Source organism: Saccostrea cucullata, unplaced genomic scaffold, assembly GCF_032062105.1.
Source record: "Saccostrea cucullata isolate Sc308-1 unplaced genomic scaffold, CSIRO_AGI_Scuc_v1 ctg9567, whole genome shotgun sequence".
NCBI lineage: Eukaryota > Metazoa > Mollusca > Bivalvia > Ostreida > Ostreidae > Saccostrea > Saccostrea cuccullata.
The window spans coordinates 5,111-22,729 of NW_026925220.1; the positions used below are offsets into that span (position 1 = coordinate 5,111).

General features: G+C 31.6%; 1 long non-coding RNA gene across 1 annotated transcript; it reads right to left on the minus strand.

Annotated features, from left to right (window-relative positions):
- Window positions 1-15,554: 15,554 nt before the first annotated feature.
- On the minus strand, window positions 15,555-17,012 carry LOC134268384 (uncharacterized). The gene is made up of 2 exons (XR_009992356.1): window positions 16,740-17,012; window positions 15,555-16,611 (listed from the first exon to the last, which is right to left on the minus strand). It is a non-coding gene; the product is annotated as an uncharacterized LOC134268384 (long non-coding RNA).
- Between the last annotated feature and the right edge of the window lie 607 nt (window positions 17,013-17,619).

Consider the following 17,619-nt stretch of genomic DNA (forward strand, 5'->3'; position numbering starts at 1 on the left):
GGACAAAGAAGCACCACATTGACACATTTGGATTTTTTGGGGGGAAAAGTTCATTTTCTGTGGTCTCTGGGTCTTCTCTCCATTTTTTAAAAATGTGTATTTGTTTCTTTGAATTAGAATACACACAAATAATGTTTCAAAATCATGGAGAGAAGACCCAGAGATAGAAAATTTTTAGAAAAATATGTTTCAAAATGTACAATTTTGTACCAAATGTCTGATCTGGCCAATTTTCAAGTTATTTTTTAGGAAATCAACGCTCAATTTCGGGAAAATATTTTACGTTTCTGTCGCACATAAACTCGATAAATAAAATGAATGTTAAAATTTCATGTGACATGTCAATAAAATTTTCACTTTTCAATAACGCCCAGATTCCTGCCGAATGCCAATCAAAAGCACCCTCGTTCTTTACCTAAATTATGATTAAATTTCACTTCAATGTTTGTTTTATTCTTATTAGAGCTGGTTTTTACTAGTATGCTATTTTCATCGTACATCGCACACAAATTAACCATGCATCGGACACTTTTCGATGCAAAGGTAAGCACTACCATTTTCATATAGAACCCAGCTGACAGCTGTTTTTTGCGGGAAAAGAAAACAAAAACTCTATATTTTCAGTCAAAATACAAGTTATCGATATATGACATCTGGAATTTTACTCAATTTATTTCTACAAACCAGAGTATGATAAACCATGAGAAAAAGGCGCGAATTACGGCATTATAAGCATTTTAAAGCATTTCTTAGCCAGAGTGAGGTCTCGAGAATCATTCTAAATTTGTGCAATAATATCGTCGATTAAATTAAAGTTGAGGGTTATTTCTTAGATAAAAGATGAAAATATATCCATATCAAGCAGGTCTGGTACAATCACTAGATTTAGCTACGTAGCTTGATTTACCTACATAGCTTTATTTACCTACCTGAGGTAGCTTTGTTTAGCTACCAAATTGATCTATTTCTATGAAAAAGCATTTTTCTCAGGGTGTGCAGACAATATCATTTTGATGCAGTGATAATTTTCAACTTTGAACTCATCTGAAAACAACTCATGAAAAAATCCCTCTTGAAAAAATATCTTTTTCTGCGCAATTGCAATCAAAGTTCTGAAAGTTTTGGGGCTACGTATAACAGTTAGAACAGTTACTCCTTGAATGAAATGACAAAAGAGTCCAGTTCCCGTCAACACGATAATAGGTCGGTAATTATTTAGCACAATGTGAAGTAATCATACTCAGTCATGCCTCACCGCACCTCACCGTATGGTCAGATAACCAAACAATGGAATTACATGTTTTGCTCTAAATTGTCCAAACGCAGCAATATATAAACCATCTCTTACCGTTCACGGTAGCCTAGTGGTAGAGCGTTCGCTTCGTGATCGGGAGGCCCGAGTTCGATTCTCGTTCCCGGCGCCGCGTCAAACCTAAGACGTAAAAATAGGTAGCGACTGTTCCTTCGCCAAGCGCTCGGCATCAGAAGTGAAAGTCACGGGTCTTTCGGATATGACCTTAAAAACGTAGATCCCGTGTCACGGTAGGCGCTGGCACGATAAAGAACCCTCACTGCTCAATGGCCCTGAGTGCCGAGCATAGGTCTAAATTTGAAGCCCTTCACCGGCATACGGTGACGTCTCCATATGAATGAAAAATTCTCAAGAGGGACGTTAAACAATATACAATCAATCAAATATAAACTATCTCTGCTTTGAATTGTTTATTTAAAGCCTCCCAATTAAAAATATCAATAGTCATTTAATTGCGACTTTTTGTCTCTTTTTAATAAATAGAAAACTTTTGAAAACTTACCTTGAAATACATTTGTAGCTAAATAAAGCTATCTGAGGTCGGTAAATAAAGCTACGTACTACAGGTAATTCTACCTACGTAGCTAAATCTAGTGATTATACTGAACCTGTCAAGGATTTTAAAGCACTGTGATAAAGGTATGATATTTTTCCAGTCTCCATACCGTCTGTCCGATGCATGGTGAACAATGTCCGATCCATGGTGAATTTTCAGTTTTTTCTAAAAACTCGATTTTCGGGGATATTTTCTCAATAAACGGCATATGATTGTGTCCTAAATTGTTATTTTAATCACAAACTAAATGTTTAACTCCATTTTGATAATTTTCCGTCGGTAGCGATATCGCTACAGGCGCGGATCCAGAATTTTTTTTCCAGGGGGGGGGGGGGGGGGGGGCGGCCCCCGCCCCCCCCCAGCAAATCCATTCCCAGAAATGTCTTGGCAAGCAAAAAAAAAAAATAATAAATAAATAAAAAATAAATAAAAAAAACAAAAAAAAAAAAAAAAAAAAAAAAAAAGTAAACTAGTCCAAACGTCAAAAACCTATTTCGTGGGGGTGGGGGTAGTGGTGACTTCTATTGCCTTAAATCTTTCACTTATCCTACCCATTTCACACATATTCGCGTTTACCAGGGGGGGGGGGTCTGTGTTTTCCAAGGGGGGTCCAGGGTAGCTATTTCCTTGTTTTAGTATAGATAATTTTTTTAACCTGGTAAATTCCAGGGGGGTCCTGACCCCCCCGACCCCCTCTAGATCAGTGCATGTCGCTAGAACTTGTTGAAGTACAAGGGTATCCGATGCATGGTGAATATTCACCCTATTTAACTATGCCGGCGTCCTACGGTACCGGTGTACTTAACTTTGAAAGTCACGCAATCGGTAAAAAAAGTTTTTGATAATCATTTACCATGTTGTGTCAATAGGAAAATTAATTAATTACCTTCTTATGATGTTGTATTTGTACTGTTTTACATGTTTTAACATGAAGAAGATAAAAATCCTAAAAATCTACCCGAGTCTAGCGTATTCAAGGGACGTTACTCTGGTACCGGTGCAAATGTATGGCGAGCTAGAATAGTCATAAATCAAAACAAAAGACGTCTTTTTTAATTATAAAAATCAACATGTTTTCTGATTAAAAAAAATTATGTTAAATAAAAAATGGATTTATATTATATTATTACAAATTATTTCCATCTAAATTCGCTAAGGCCAGGTAAGATTAATCTTTAGATTCTCATCCTAATTTGCCAAAAAATTGGAGCGGGTGGGCGGATTTTATTTTTTATTTTTTATAATTGTTAATTTATATATACCCGGTAGGCCTAAGTTAAGTATCAAAAAAACAATGGACGCCCCGTACACTTTTTTTTCAGTACCTTAATGCAAATATGAATAGATTTAATTCTTTTCATATTCTTTTAAATATTTAAAGAATTTTTTTTTAAGTTAAATATTTATTGTTAATAAACAAATTATCAAGTACACTTTATACGGCACACCCTGAATTAACAAAATGAGGTGGGGATACCAATAAACTGTGTATGCGTGACTTCTTATTTTGCAAAATCTATATAAATGTTCTAATAATTATTCTACTGAAAAACCTAGGCCTTCTCTTAAGTCTGTCTACGATGTTTTAGATTTTTTTTTTTATTTCAAAGCTAAGTCACACAGCTGGAGATCGTTATATATAACTTGACTTTCCTCGTCTATTTAATTTTACTTAGTTACAATCTCTCTACATACTTACTCCTGCCAGTGATGGTATCTATATGTGTTTATTATGGCACGCCGATTGGTTCAAAATTATTTTCTGCACGACCTTAAACAAAAATTACACGAGTAAGTAAAAACTTGCACAAAGTGAGGAAAGTATACACAAAGTTATTGAAATTTACACAAACTACAAAAAAAACTACATAATCAACAAAATATTTACACGATATAGTGAGAAAATTACACAAACGTAAAAACGAAAACTGCACGAGTGAGAATACAACATCGACATAATATACGACGCATCCTCATTGCGCACATTTCATTAATATTCATTAGAGAACAGCTCAGGGTGGCTTGGATGCTTGAAACATATACCTATAAATTAGTAACGTGTTAGTAATATTATTTAATCTTTTTAAAAAGGATTCAGTCTTTTGGAATTCCGCTAGAGTCTCAAGAATATGTACAAAGTGTTTTATACATGTATAAATTTACACATAATCTTAAGTATGGAATGTGAACACCCCCGATTAAAAACATTCTACACATGTATAAATAACGTAAAAGGGATGCATATTACCAGTTGTGTGTTTAATTGTTAGATTTTTAAATTGTGTCATTCCTCTATCATTGTCTATATAGCAATTTCTTTTGAAAGTGTAAAATATTGATATAGTAAAGGTCTTCATAAAAATTAATAAAAACAGCATGTGATGTAATACAAGACAGTTAACAACAAATAAAACTCTTCTCCTCCACCACCCACTGTGTGTACGTCTGTAATAATTGAGGATAAGGATGCGTGACCTTTTCATTTAGAGAGAACCCTAGCTCCCTGCTGGTGAAGGAATGCAAGACACCTGTACGCTAATCGATTTATAGTTATTTGACACATCCATAATACCTTTTACTAGCAATTCATACATAGATTTTGAAGCATTGTTGCGATCATCTGGGTTGTGGAATTTGATAGAAAACTTTTTGGAAATAAACAGTAAAAAATAAAAATAAGGCAAATAATTGCACAACTTTAAGTTTTATATTGAAACGATCGAATATAATTATATAACTATGTATGTGACAAAGTAGAACATGCAGTCTTTAATTTTGAACAATTTGTAGTGATTTCATAAATATCCATGAAAATTGTATGTAAATTGTAGTCGTTTTAGTTATGTGAATTTAAGCTTAATATATTATGTTTTTTATGGAGTTTTCTTTGAATAGGAAAAATGCATATAAAGGAGTTAAAACAATTTAGAATTATAATATACAGACATATATAATACATGTATCAGTAAAGCATCGCTTTTGATAGTGGGGAGGGGGTTAGAATTTTTTTTGACAAATTACCTGAAAAGCCTAATTGCATGACAAGCGAAAAAAAAGGCGGGGATGGGTGAGAAGTGTCCAGATTCGAAAGTCCTATTTCGTTGAGGTAGTGAGGCACCTTCAATATTCCACCTTCTTTTCTAAACACATAAGCATATATTACTTAGATTTAAACTACCAAACAAAAAAGGGGGCGAGGCTTTTCAGTTGATATTTACGATAGAAAAATGTTATTTTTGCCAAAGAAAAGAAAACGAAAAGGTGGAGGGATATGCCCCTCCTGATGCTACTGGCTGAAATAATTTTCTATGAATTTAAGCGTACATGAAGAAGTCAATCGAAATCAGGATTGCAATTCAACCTAAAACTATAAGGATAAATATTGTAATTAACCGTCCATATCCTGGAATTTGCGCTCGACCTAACAACATTTAAAAATTGAAGGTTAGGGGATCAACCAGCATATAAGGAAAATTTACTGTTGCAAAGTCTATAATACTCAGAAAAAAAGTAGGGAGGAGGGGGGACTTCTACAGGCCCGTTTGCCGATTAATTTCATTTAATGATTATACAGTCATGTTCTTGTTATAATGGCCATAGATTTGGATTGAAAAGTGTTATTATAAAAAAAAGAAACTTAAATTTAGTGTTTGGGAAATAATAAATTATTAAAATTTTATGAGTACGAATTTTACATGTAAAGAGAATTTGTTGTCTTTGAAAATATTTGCAAAAATTGTGCTCTGTTTGGAACATGATTTATTTGCATTTTTCAAGAATGATAAAAAAGTTTTATATTCTTTTCATTTATTATCAAACTGCAGTATCCATTCCCATTTTATTTAATATGTGTAGCATTGTATGTAAATGTATTTAGTAATTCACAATGTTTTAAAAGTCTTGGTGTGTCATTATGGTCCAACGATTTGAAACTTAAATAAATTTATATTGGGACTCCAATCGATCCACGAGCCAGGCCCGCCACTGATCATGTGTTTTTCCTTAGCTAGGATTATTTGAGTAGATTTTTTTTATACCATTTGGACAAATTTAATTAACAAAACACAAAAGCGCATGTGCATAGAGTAAATACCCGGTAAGTATATTCCCCGTTTATTTGGTCCTTTCCATTAAAAATGAAAACATTTATCAAGTAATCGCCATTACGAATGAGGGCAACGCTTACAAGAAATATCTTGTTTTTATTTCGAAGTTTATAACTGAAAATATGAAATATCATGGAAAAAATCATAACAAAAAGTAGGCTACAGATATTCAACCAAAATTGATATCGGATATTTTATAAGTTTGGATACATATGTAAATAAAAATAAAATGTTTTTATGTTTGGCATTAAAAATACGTTGTGTACATCTAAGGTAATCCTCACTTTTTATATTTAAAAATGTACACATTTATAAATATATATAGCCAACTGAATATTTAATTTCCTATTTCGAAATGGGGAAAAATCTCCTCAAATGATTTTTTTTAAATCAAGATCCTTGTCAGCCGTACTGTACTTTCATCGTTACATACTTTTAGTTCGGAGTCGAGTGCATCATACGCAATGGTACTTTTTTTTTTTACCCCGCATTGTAGCACAAACGTACCGATTCATTCTTGTTACAATTTTTGTCCGCATCATATAATACATCCTTGATCTCGGTCAATATTAGAAAAACATAGTATTTTAAAAAAGCTTTTAAATACTCTCGCATAGATCAGATGGAAACACTTCATCCGAAATCGGATTGTAAAAAAGCAACTTCCATTCTCGATAACATTCAGCTTAGCATACACGAAGAGATAAAGAGTACAGAAAACCAAGAACACTATGAATATTCTATGTGCATAGTAATGATATGCGCAGCTGTATGCGCAGTAAAATTGTTTGTGTAATTTTTAGTTTCCTCTGCTCGTGCAATTTTCGATTTTTGTTTGTGCATATTAAACCCTTTAATCGTGTAAAAAATTTCGGATTCGTGTATTTTTCGTTATGTTTGTGTAAAAATCTTTTAAACTATGTGCAATTTTTACCGATACGTGCATTTTTATTATACTCGTGTATATTTTTCTTCTAGCTCGTGTATAAAATCGTGATCGTTGTGCAGAAAATAATTTTGAACCAATCGGCGTGCCATAGTTTATGCTTTTTTTCTTCTCTGCCTTCTCTATACTGACAAATTATCTTTTCCTTACACATTTAAACTGCTTTTATTGCCGATTTTTCTCCATTCTTCACATGGCGTTTTTGCTATAAATAGCGACACGCGACTTTTAATACAGACGGGAGATAACTCTTAAACTTTGACCCAAATTCTTACTGAATAAAAATACATGAAAATACCCAAAAATCAAAATAAAAAACATCGGGGCGGAACATTTTGAGAGGGGCGGGCGGGGATGAGAATCTAAAGACTAATTTTATATGGCCTAAAATATATTGATCTAATATTTTTACTTCATTTATTTTTTAAATATAAGATTTCTTACATTGATCTTATTGATAGATTTATAATCAAGTTAAATTATACAATTGGTGAAAAAAACTTTATATATATATTTTTTTTTATATTTAGAATAAAGATTATTTTATTTCAAAATAAACCAATTAAAAAAAACAATTTTTTTAAATCGATGTATTTTGGTACCTTTTAGGATTGATTTGAAGCAATGTCAACACAAGCTTCAATATTATTTCGTCCTTTAAAAAATTATATTATTTTCAGAAGAACAGCGTGCCATATATTTTTTAGACATGACAATGTGACCTAAATTCATCCGTACGACAACAAAATGAAGATTTTCTGGGAAAATAATTCACAGTATAGCTGTTTTAACACTTTAATCAATGTCTGGTATGAAGTGTGGTGCAAAATAACACAGAAAATATGGGTCTTGTGGAAAATAACTGATAACTTATTAAACATCGTAACTTTTGAAAAATAAATTACATGGATGATGGAGCTTGACAGCAGTGGTATCACTTATCATGTCCAAAAAAAATGCCCAGCCACTAGGTGTCGATTTTTACACGTGAGAAACGAAAATAGAAATACACCGGTACCGTAGAACCACCGGTATCATAGGAATGGATAATCCGAGATTCCTCTGACTCTTACCCCTGCTTTTATATTGTGACTTGGACTGCCCAAGTCACAATATAAAAGCAGGGGTTAGAGTCAGAGGAATCTCGGATTAAGGAATGGAGTATAATACTTAAGCCAGTTTCAAAACTTTTTGATATCATTACATTTTTAGCTAAAACCATATCTTCTTCTTCTTTTTTCTATCTGCATTCATATAAAATACGTAAATGTCTTTAATTGTACATGTACATGTACATGATGTATGTACAGCTTTTATGATTGACCTACAGATGACTTTGAGACAGACTTCGGAATGTTTAAATGAGCTAGATTTCAGTTAAGACTTGAACGAGATTTGTAATTTACTTCCTGGATAAATTAAAGATAAATATAGATTTAAATACCCATACCTGAGGTGTTCAACAGAGCGAACGTTTGCCAGCGCTTGCCAAAATTCTTTACACCTCCATTAAAAAACTTCCATGACATCACCCATATACTCCAATCGCATCATCTCGGGTCTTTCCGTCAGAGGTCGGAAAAACAACCTCGAATGTATACTCAGGAAAAAGAAGTCCTTATGTTGATTTACTCAAAAAAAGATCTGAGAGATCCTCTCTTAGTAAAATTAGACTAAGCGCACATAAACTTGCAATAGAAAGTGGTAGATATATTTCCACATCAAGAAATGAAAGATATTGTAATGTTTGTAATACTGGTGTGATTGAGGATGAAATACATTTTCTTTTTCACTGTAATTCTTACTCTAAGCTAAGAAACGCATTCTTTAGTAATATTTATAACATAACAAAGAAAAATATTAATCTTAGCAATGAGAAATATATGCTACAATTATGTATAAACAGTAATATACAAAAAGTCTTGAAAGTTACTGTTAAATTTATCAGAGACTGTTTTGATCTTAGAAGTCAATTACTTGACAATTCTTGAAAAAATATGTAAACATTATTTAATGTTGTTCATTGGGCCTTTGCCAATTATTGTAATTGTGTTTGTGCCAATAAAGTATTTGTATTTGTATTAACATTACCGGATGTTAAAAATATATACATTTCCTGTTCATTCAAATATAGGATAGACGGAGTTAGAAGTCCCTTCTATAGTATATTTTAGGTGATATCATTACATTGAATAAAGTTAAACGCCATATTCCACACATAAAATGTCTCCATGCATTTATTTCAAAGATCGTGAAAAGGGAAGGTTGTCATGGCGTGTACCATATACATTCGAGGTCGTTTTTCCGCTAGTCGGAAAGGCCCGAGAAGTTGCGATTGCCATATACTCCTTTCTTAATGATATCGTGATGAATCTTCATATCGGATTGACCTGATTTACATGTATTTGTATTTGTAAATGTGTGATTTAATTAATTGCTTGATAATCTTAAGTTATATAATATTAACATGATTAATGTAGATATTAGAAAAAATATTGAAAAAAATATGTAGTGAATTTTTGAGAAAATAAATGCATATACAAATGAAGCATATTGATAGGATCATATAAAACATGCATGAATGTGATAATAAATTATTGGAAGGGTGGAATTATTCACTGTATTTGATAATTCTGTACTAGAACTTACAGTCTATGAACTTTAAAAGGAAAATTATTTTTAATGAAGAAGGTATGTTTTCCATACAAATTTTGCCCTGTGATTTTCTAAAAAAAATGAAACTGGTGTAAAAGTTGAAAACTCTTGCTTTTTAAATAATTGAAATTCAATGCAGAAAAAACATACAAATCATTTTTCTCACGTGTTTTAAAATGCTAATTATGACGTCATAAACATGGGTATTTTCCCGTATTTTCTTAAAAATTGCAGAAGACACCAATTTTCAATGGAATTTTCTTTCAGATAACATTGTCCACAGGGTGTCTTCTAGCTATTCCCACTTTTTAAAAATCTCAATTCCACCTATTCCCACTTGCAAATAACAATAGATGTTTTGATTAGTTAATTTGTTTTTACAGTAATTAGAAGAATTACATCCCATTTTAGATTTACCTGTATTTTACCAGTATTTTGTACATTTTAAGACAGAAAATAAATATATTTATCTAAAAAAAAAAAAAAAAATACGTATTTTATTTGAAAAAAAATGCATATAAATCATGTAAATATTTATTTAATTTGAAAAAAAAATAATATATGAGAAAAAAAATCATAATAAATAACTGGAGTTAAATATAAAATAAATAGTTAAACAGAAAAATATACTAAAAGTATACTTAAATTCATTGAAATATATACTTATGTATGTGTAAATTTATTATGAATTTTTCTTTAATTTTCTTTTTTTTAAAATAGTTATTTACATCCAGATTTCAATTAATGTCTTATGTAAAATTCATTGGTTTACCATACACCAGTCTTATGCAGTGTGATTTTTTAATGAATAAAATAAATAATTTATCTGCTATTTTTATTTGAAAAAGTCTAATTTCTCATTGAAATAGAAGTAAAAATTCAGATATTTTAATTTAAAGTAGCAAATTTACCTGTCTCTATTCCAACAGTGGTTTAATAATTACTGTTTTCACAGTCATGACATGTTTATTCGGCTAATTATTTGTTTACACAAAAATTCCACCTACTCCCACATGAAATTTTACCTTTTTCTACCTGATTTTCAAAAAGTGGGAATAGGTAGAATGAACCGTCCACAGGTATCGCCCACAAAGATCTTGAGATATGTGATTTGATATTGAATTTTGCACAAAATATCAAAAAATTAACGTGGGCGACGGCTGTGGACACCGTTTTCTAAAGGAAAATCACCCTTGAAATGTTTCATTTTGAGGCTTTTTCTGTTGAAAATAGTGAAATGCTTCACATTAATGGCGTCATATTTGCAGAATGGTAAACCTTCACACCATGTTCTTTCCTGATTTATCAGAGTCATTTAAGTATATTTAAACAGTTTCAAAACTTTTTGATGTCATTACATTTTTAGGGCGCAATAAAGCTAAAACCATACCTTCTTTTATTATATTAGAAAAAGAGAAAAAGATTATGACCTAGTTGATGATATTTTGAAATGACCCGATACATAATCCGATGATCTAATATTTTGGAAAAAATAAAAATAAAAACTGATTATTCTGAAATCGTTTATGGCTACAATTGAAGAAAAATTTGCACTTTTAAATAACTATTGATCTCATTTTCCACACAATTTCCCATCACTTTTTTATATTCAAATGATCCCATATTTTTTCACCATAAAACCTGAAATATGACACAAAAAGGATGAATTTGTCCAAAATCAAAAATTCAGGAAGGGGTGGGGGTGGTGGGTTGTGTAACCTACGCCCCAATGTTCAATACATGTGTATTTTGATAAATCAACGTTTCTTAATACTTTAAATTTTAAATAATAATATTTTGATTTTTGATCGAACGAATGATTTTGTTTTTGTACATATACACTGTAGTTATTAGACATATTCAAAATCTTCATCATAAGTATATATAAATTAAAATGTTTTATTAATTATTAAATTAATTTGTCTTTATAATATTTAAAGGATAATTCGGAGAGTTATGAGCTATGAGGTGTGTTTATGGATTATAATTTAGGTCAGCAGAACATGGTTGACTGGGAATACACAGGTGATAATTACGGAAGCCATAAATGGGATATACCCCCAGGTAGTAGAGGGGATATGTATGGCCTTTATGTCCCTTTATGTCCCTTTGACACTATCAGATATAATAAAAACAAGCAATTTATGAAAATCATTTTTTTTTTAAATTTGATCCATTTGCCATAGAATATTGCAGATGAATATCGGCATATGATCATATACATGATATGTACATGTTCAATTTTTTTTTTTTCGAAGAAGTTTGCATCCCTTTATATCAATTTTACAGAAAAATAAATAATAAGAATTTTTAAAAAAGTAATATATAGATAAATTAGATATAACATAATTTTCGTAAAATTAAAAGGTACACAAACTTCTGTGATTTTTTAAAAATACTACTTAAAATTACATCCCAAGATATTTCATTCATTGGACATATTATTTTATGATAAAAGATACATTTATTAATTTTAGTTTGACCAACAAAGCCGACTTTGTTATTATTTAGGATATATTTTTAATTTATTTAAATAGTAAACTGACTGCTTGTAATTTTTAAAACAATAAATAAATACAAATTAGAAAAAAAATATTTCCCCAAAGTTTCAAACATTTATTTTCCTCCAAGTATAATTATTTAAAAAATCTTTTTTCTTGCATTTGGAAATTAGCATTTGCCTACCATGCAGTCTCTCATAAATTTTGTTTATTAAAAAGAAGTTCATTCATTTTTCCAAAGCTATCAAAGTTACTTCAAAGATTTTTGATTGTGACCAAAAAGACCTAACACAACATAATAAAATGCAGGACAATGAGTTCAACAATAAAATTCATGATATTGTGTATTACACATTTCGTGTCAACTTAAAGAAATTAAAATATATAAATAGAGTTAATCAGAGACACTTGTTTGACAGTTTCTGTAATTAATCTTTGATACATAGTATATTATACTATGGATCAATTTTTTTTTTTTTTTACAGAAACAAGTTTCTGCAGGTGGAATGAAGACTGAAATAAAAGAAGTAATTAATGAACATCAAATTGTTAGGGAATTCTTCATATTGTCATCAACTTCAATGAATGAGTATAGACAATAGGTATTCAAATCAGGTCATTGGCGAAAATCAGGGCATTCAAAAATCAGGACATTATACCCCGTGTTAACTTTAAAAGCAAATTTGAGCAATTAAAAATCGATATTTTTGAAAATTCTTTTTGATAAACCTTTACTTATCTTACTGAAAATAAATTAGATTTGAAAAATGAAACAAATATTACTAAAACTTGCTCTTATTATAGGTTTTCATTTATCAGGTCATCAGGACATTATACCCTAAAATCAGGACATTATACCCCTGTCAATTTTCTTTGTCGAATAAAACTTAATAAAAATATTTTATTTAGCATTTTCTTCCTGATTCTTAAAGAAAATGATAATATTCACAATTTCCAATAAAAATAATATTGTTTATGCACATAAAAACTTTTTATTTCAGTATATATGTGCAATCAGGTCAATCAGGGCATTATACATTGTACTACCAGGGCATTATACCTGTAACGGGAACCAGTGTAATCAAGGGACTAAAAATAAGACAAACCTTTCCCAAAGCACAAGTCCTAACTTTGATGTAATAATTTAATTCAATATACTCTATTGATTATAGTACTTGGGATTGGAAAGTCTTAAACCAATATATATGTGCCACACTGGTTAAATTATCTACCCAGTTCTTTAGTGATTCCCAGATTATGATCATCACCTTGTTTTGAAATGAAAAGATTTGTAAAGTTTTATAATTTATTATAGCAAAGGTAAAAATATGACTTTAGACTAGTTGATAACAAAAAGCAAAATATTTCCCAAAAATATAACAAATGGATTTATCCAAAAATAATTAAATAATGGAAAAATATAGGGGGAGAATGTGACTTCAAAAATATGTATTTATTATACTAAAATGCTTCCATACATCCAAGAATGTAGACCAAAATAAAAATAAACACAGGGGTATCCTAAATATACATAACTGAAACAAGGTAAGGTAAGGGATATCTAATTCTGCCCTGAACCAACAATACTTGACTCTACTATTGGTATCTAATTCTACATTTTGTATAAAGTTAACCCTAAGCCTAACAAAGAAAACGAACATGAAGTTCTTAAGAAGCGAACCTTACAGTTCTTGACCCCTAGCAGAGTGAGTGAGAATTGCGTGAGTAGCACTATTTATAGACAGAGTAACCAATTATACACTAAAAATAAATGCCTAATCTGATTGGCTAGGACTAAGTCTCTTAACCAATAGAATTACAGAATACATGAACCAGTCTAAAGGCAGCTCCGTGCACACCATGTGACCGTTATTATGACGTCACGTCACACTCAAAGCGAAAGTAAGAATAACAGCTTGTACGCATAATATTCGTGCAGTCGCCTGTTTACGTGAATGTTCAATGCTGCTATATTTTATGCAGTATTCATCGAAGAAAGCTAGAATTACAAAGATATAAACGTGCTTGAAATACAAACCTTTTGTCTAATTGGTTAAAATACCTAGTCTGATTAAGGGGGGGGGGGTACCGCTTGCGCTTATTAAACACAAAGGATGCATACATACAACAACAACCCCTCACCCCCACCCCATCCTTTTTGTTTGACACTGCAGAGTAAACAGGTAAACCAATAAGTTTTTAGAACCCTATCTACACGGTGCATGTGAAGGTTCCGTAAGTGATGTAATTCTACGTGCACACGCTCCCCATGTAATTCTGTAAATGACGTATGATAAGTATATATATAGGTCTACCCCTCTACACTATAAAATATCCATATTTTATGGTATAGAGGGGTAGACCTATAGGCCTATATACATGTATACTTATCACACGTCGATCATTTACAGAATTACATGGGGAGCGCAGGTCTATGTCTTCGTGTGGAGATATGATATATATCGCAAAACTTAATGTTATGAAGATTTAAAATGATAATTAAAGAACTTTAAAGCCAAAACAGATTGTAAACTTATAGTAATCTATTGTATTGCAAAAGAGACCCCCCACCCCCACCCCCAGTGTTTATTATGTACCTGTTGAAAATCCCAGCTGGGGATTTTGGGTGGTACATTTTACACAAACTATGCATTTCACTTGTGTCCAAACTGAATCTTTCTGTCTTTTCCGTTGATTTCTTTATCATTCTTTATCATATATGATACACATTCTTCGTTTGAACATTAATTTTTTCTTCTGATTTCATTCAAAGCATTCTAACATACATGTATCTAATGCAACTTAATTAATAAGCCAAACAAATGTATATACTTTCTTTAATTTAATAAAAAATTATATAAAAAGACAGTATATGTACATGTAGTACATGAAAGCAATACTGCATTGTTTGAATATAGCTACTTTAATTGTGTAATACTATTGAAATTCAAGCTAACAAAATGACATATTAAAGAAATTAATTTCTCAAAATAAATCTGCAGGCATCTTGACCTTAAAAGTACATTCAGCATACGATTACTCTCAGAAAAGTAAGCCTCTCCCCCTTCCGCGTGTTATGGGTGCGTTTTATAACTTGCTCCATTGACTAAAATAATTTCATACTATATTGAGAAAATATTTATCTTTAGCATACTCCTTATTATAATACCTTTTCTTGCATATTCCTGTAAGGAAGTAACTTTAGAAGATTGTCCAAAAATGTCATCGCCAAAGTTTCGCCAGAATCTTCCATTGTTGAAACCTTGCATGTAACTAGTATGGTAATTAAGAAGATCATTTTAATTTCAATTAAGAACTTAAACATGTAAATAAAAATCCATTGTGACATCCTTTTAAGTTTCAAATGACATTGTGTGGGTGGTCGGAGCCCGTAACCAAGTCAATGGTTGTATAACGGGTATCTTCATTGTATAAACAAAGCAATATGCAATACTCTTTCTTGTGAGCAGAAAAGGCACAGATTGGGATACTTTATTTTAACATATTAAACGCAGAAATACCTATTACAGAAAAACATCTCCCCCCCCTCTCTCTCTCTCTCTCGGAAAAAAGGAGGAGAGAAGTCCAGTCCCTTCCTCTAGATCTGTTAAAAATTTAGTTAAGAATATTTACAGTCAACAGTCAAGACACAAACAGCCAAAGAGTTAATCACTACTTTTAAAAAAAACTAAAGTCCTTGTTATATGAAACACAAGCCTTTTTCCTGTACACTAGACTGGAAAAAGTCCTTTCATGTTTAACAAGATTACACTGTTGTTTTTAATTTGGTGGTAAGTAGGGCACTGATTTGTTTTATTGTCCAAATTAGCAGGGGTCTCTGTCTGTATTTTCTTCACCATAGAGAAGACTCATTCACATCCAGCATTGGAGTTAGGCACAACATTAAAGCATGGCTTTGACTATCACTGGAAACTGCTCTCGAGTCACGAATTTTGGAATTGATCCTTATGTAACGGGTTACAATCCCACTATAGAATGTGGAGACCGGTCCTTTGGATGAGACTGTACTAACTGAAGTTGCAGTAGATGCATGCACAAAAAAAGATCCCTCCTTGCTCAATAGCCCTGAATGTCGAGTATAGGACAAAATTTGTAGCCCTCCACTGGCAAGTGGTGGCGTCTCCATATGAGTGAAACATTCTTGACTAAGGGATGTTAAACAACATAAGATCAATCAATCATCACTGGATACATTGGTGTCTTGGTGATGTATTTTTTTGTCCTTCAGAATCCTATCCCATGCAGTAGAATCTTTTGTTGTGTTTTCCACAAAACTTGGGAGGTCCAGAGCAGGAGTTGTTTGGTAATCCATGAATTCCTTTTCCCTTTGTTCCCACTGATTCGTGGGCACCAAGGAAGTGAATCTCTGTGCTAGCACAGTAAGGGCAGTTTGTGGTAGATCTCCTCCATTTGCTGGATTTAGAAAGCCAAGGTTGGATACCACCATATCCTTGAAAAGAAATTTGGCAAGCATCTTTGATGTCCCTCAAGTACCCAATCTTAACTTCATCAGCCTGATAAAAGACAATAATTTAAATGTTTTAAGATCAGCTTATCAAATAGGCTTTTTTTTAAAATTTAATTTTAATGTACATTTATATAAACAATATTATATAAAACATTTAGACATTCAAAATTTTACCGTGAAAAATCATTAAGTGGGTGAATAATGAAACTTGGGAAGCGGATTCACTTATACATGTTCATGGTTGTTGTCATGTATATAATGTACATCACTTCATTTGTCTGGTTTCTCAACATTGTTATGGGAACTGAAGTAACTCTGCAAGGCAGGCCAATGGTGAAAAAGACAACTCAATTTCTAAGCTTTGTCATCTTGTACTTGAATGCTTCAGGATCTTCAATGTCTCGATGTTGGTGAATTCCATGAAGTCCTTTTATATCTCTTTTCTATCCAAGCTAAATAAAAAGGGATATTGTTAATAGTACTTTAAACAATTAAAAAATACAAATATTAAAACAAAAATATAAGTATCTCTATGATATAGCCCTTAATGAGTATAGTATTATTATAATCCTTATTTAATATTGAAATAAAATACCTACCAGGGGTAATTGTGATAAAAGGAGGGGATCCAGGAATTTTTTTGCAGGGGGTGTCCACCCAAGTCAAAAGCAAAAAAATTATACCATTTTTCCATAAGTGAAATACCTATTTTGAGGGTAGGGTGAAGAGTTGTTTACTTTTAATATTTCATACTATGACTTTTCATACCAATTTAACATCCCAGTTTTTAAGGAGGGGTCCTGAGTGTCTAAGGGGGTCACTTTTACTTGGTTTAGTATTTAAGGAATGAAGCTAATTTCAACTTATGTTATCCGATATAACATAACTTGGGGCAGTTTACGCTTTATAAACCGCGAAGACCTTAGTTATTGATACAAATTAAGTTTGATACAAATTAAGTTTGTAAACATTTAAACAAAAGGCCCATGGGCTTTATAGGTCACCTGAGCATCATGCAACACTTTTCCAATGATTGAATTTGGTTCGTAAGTTA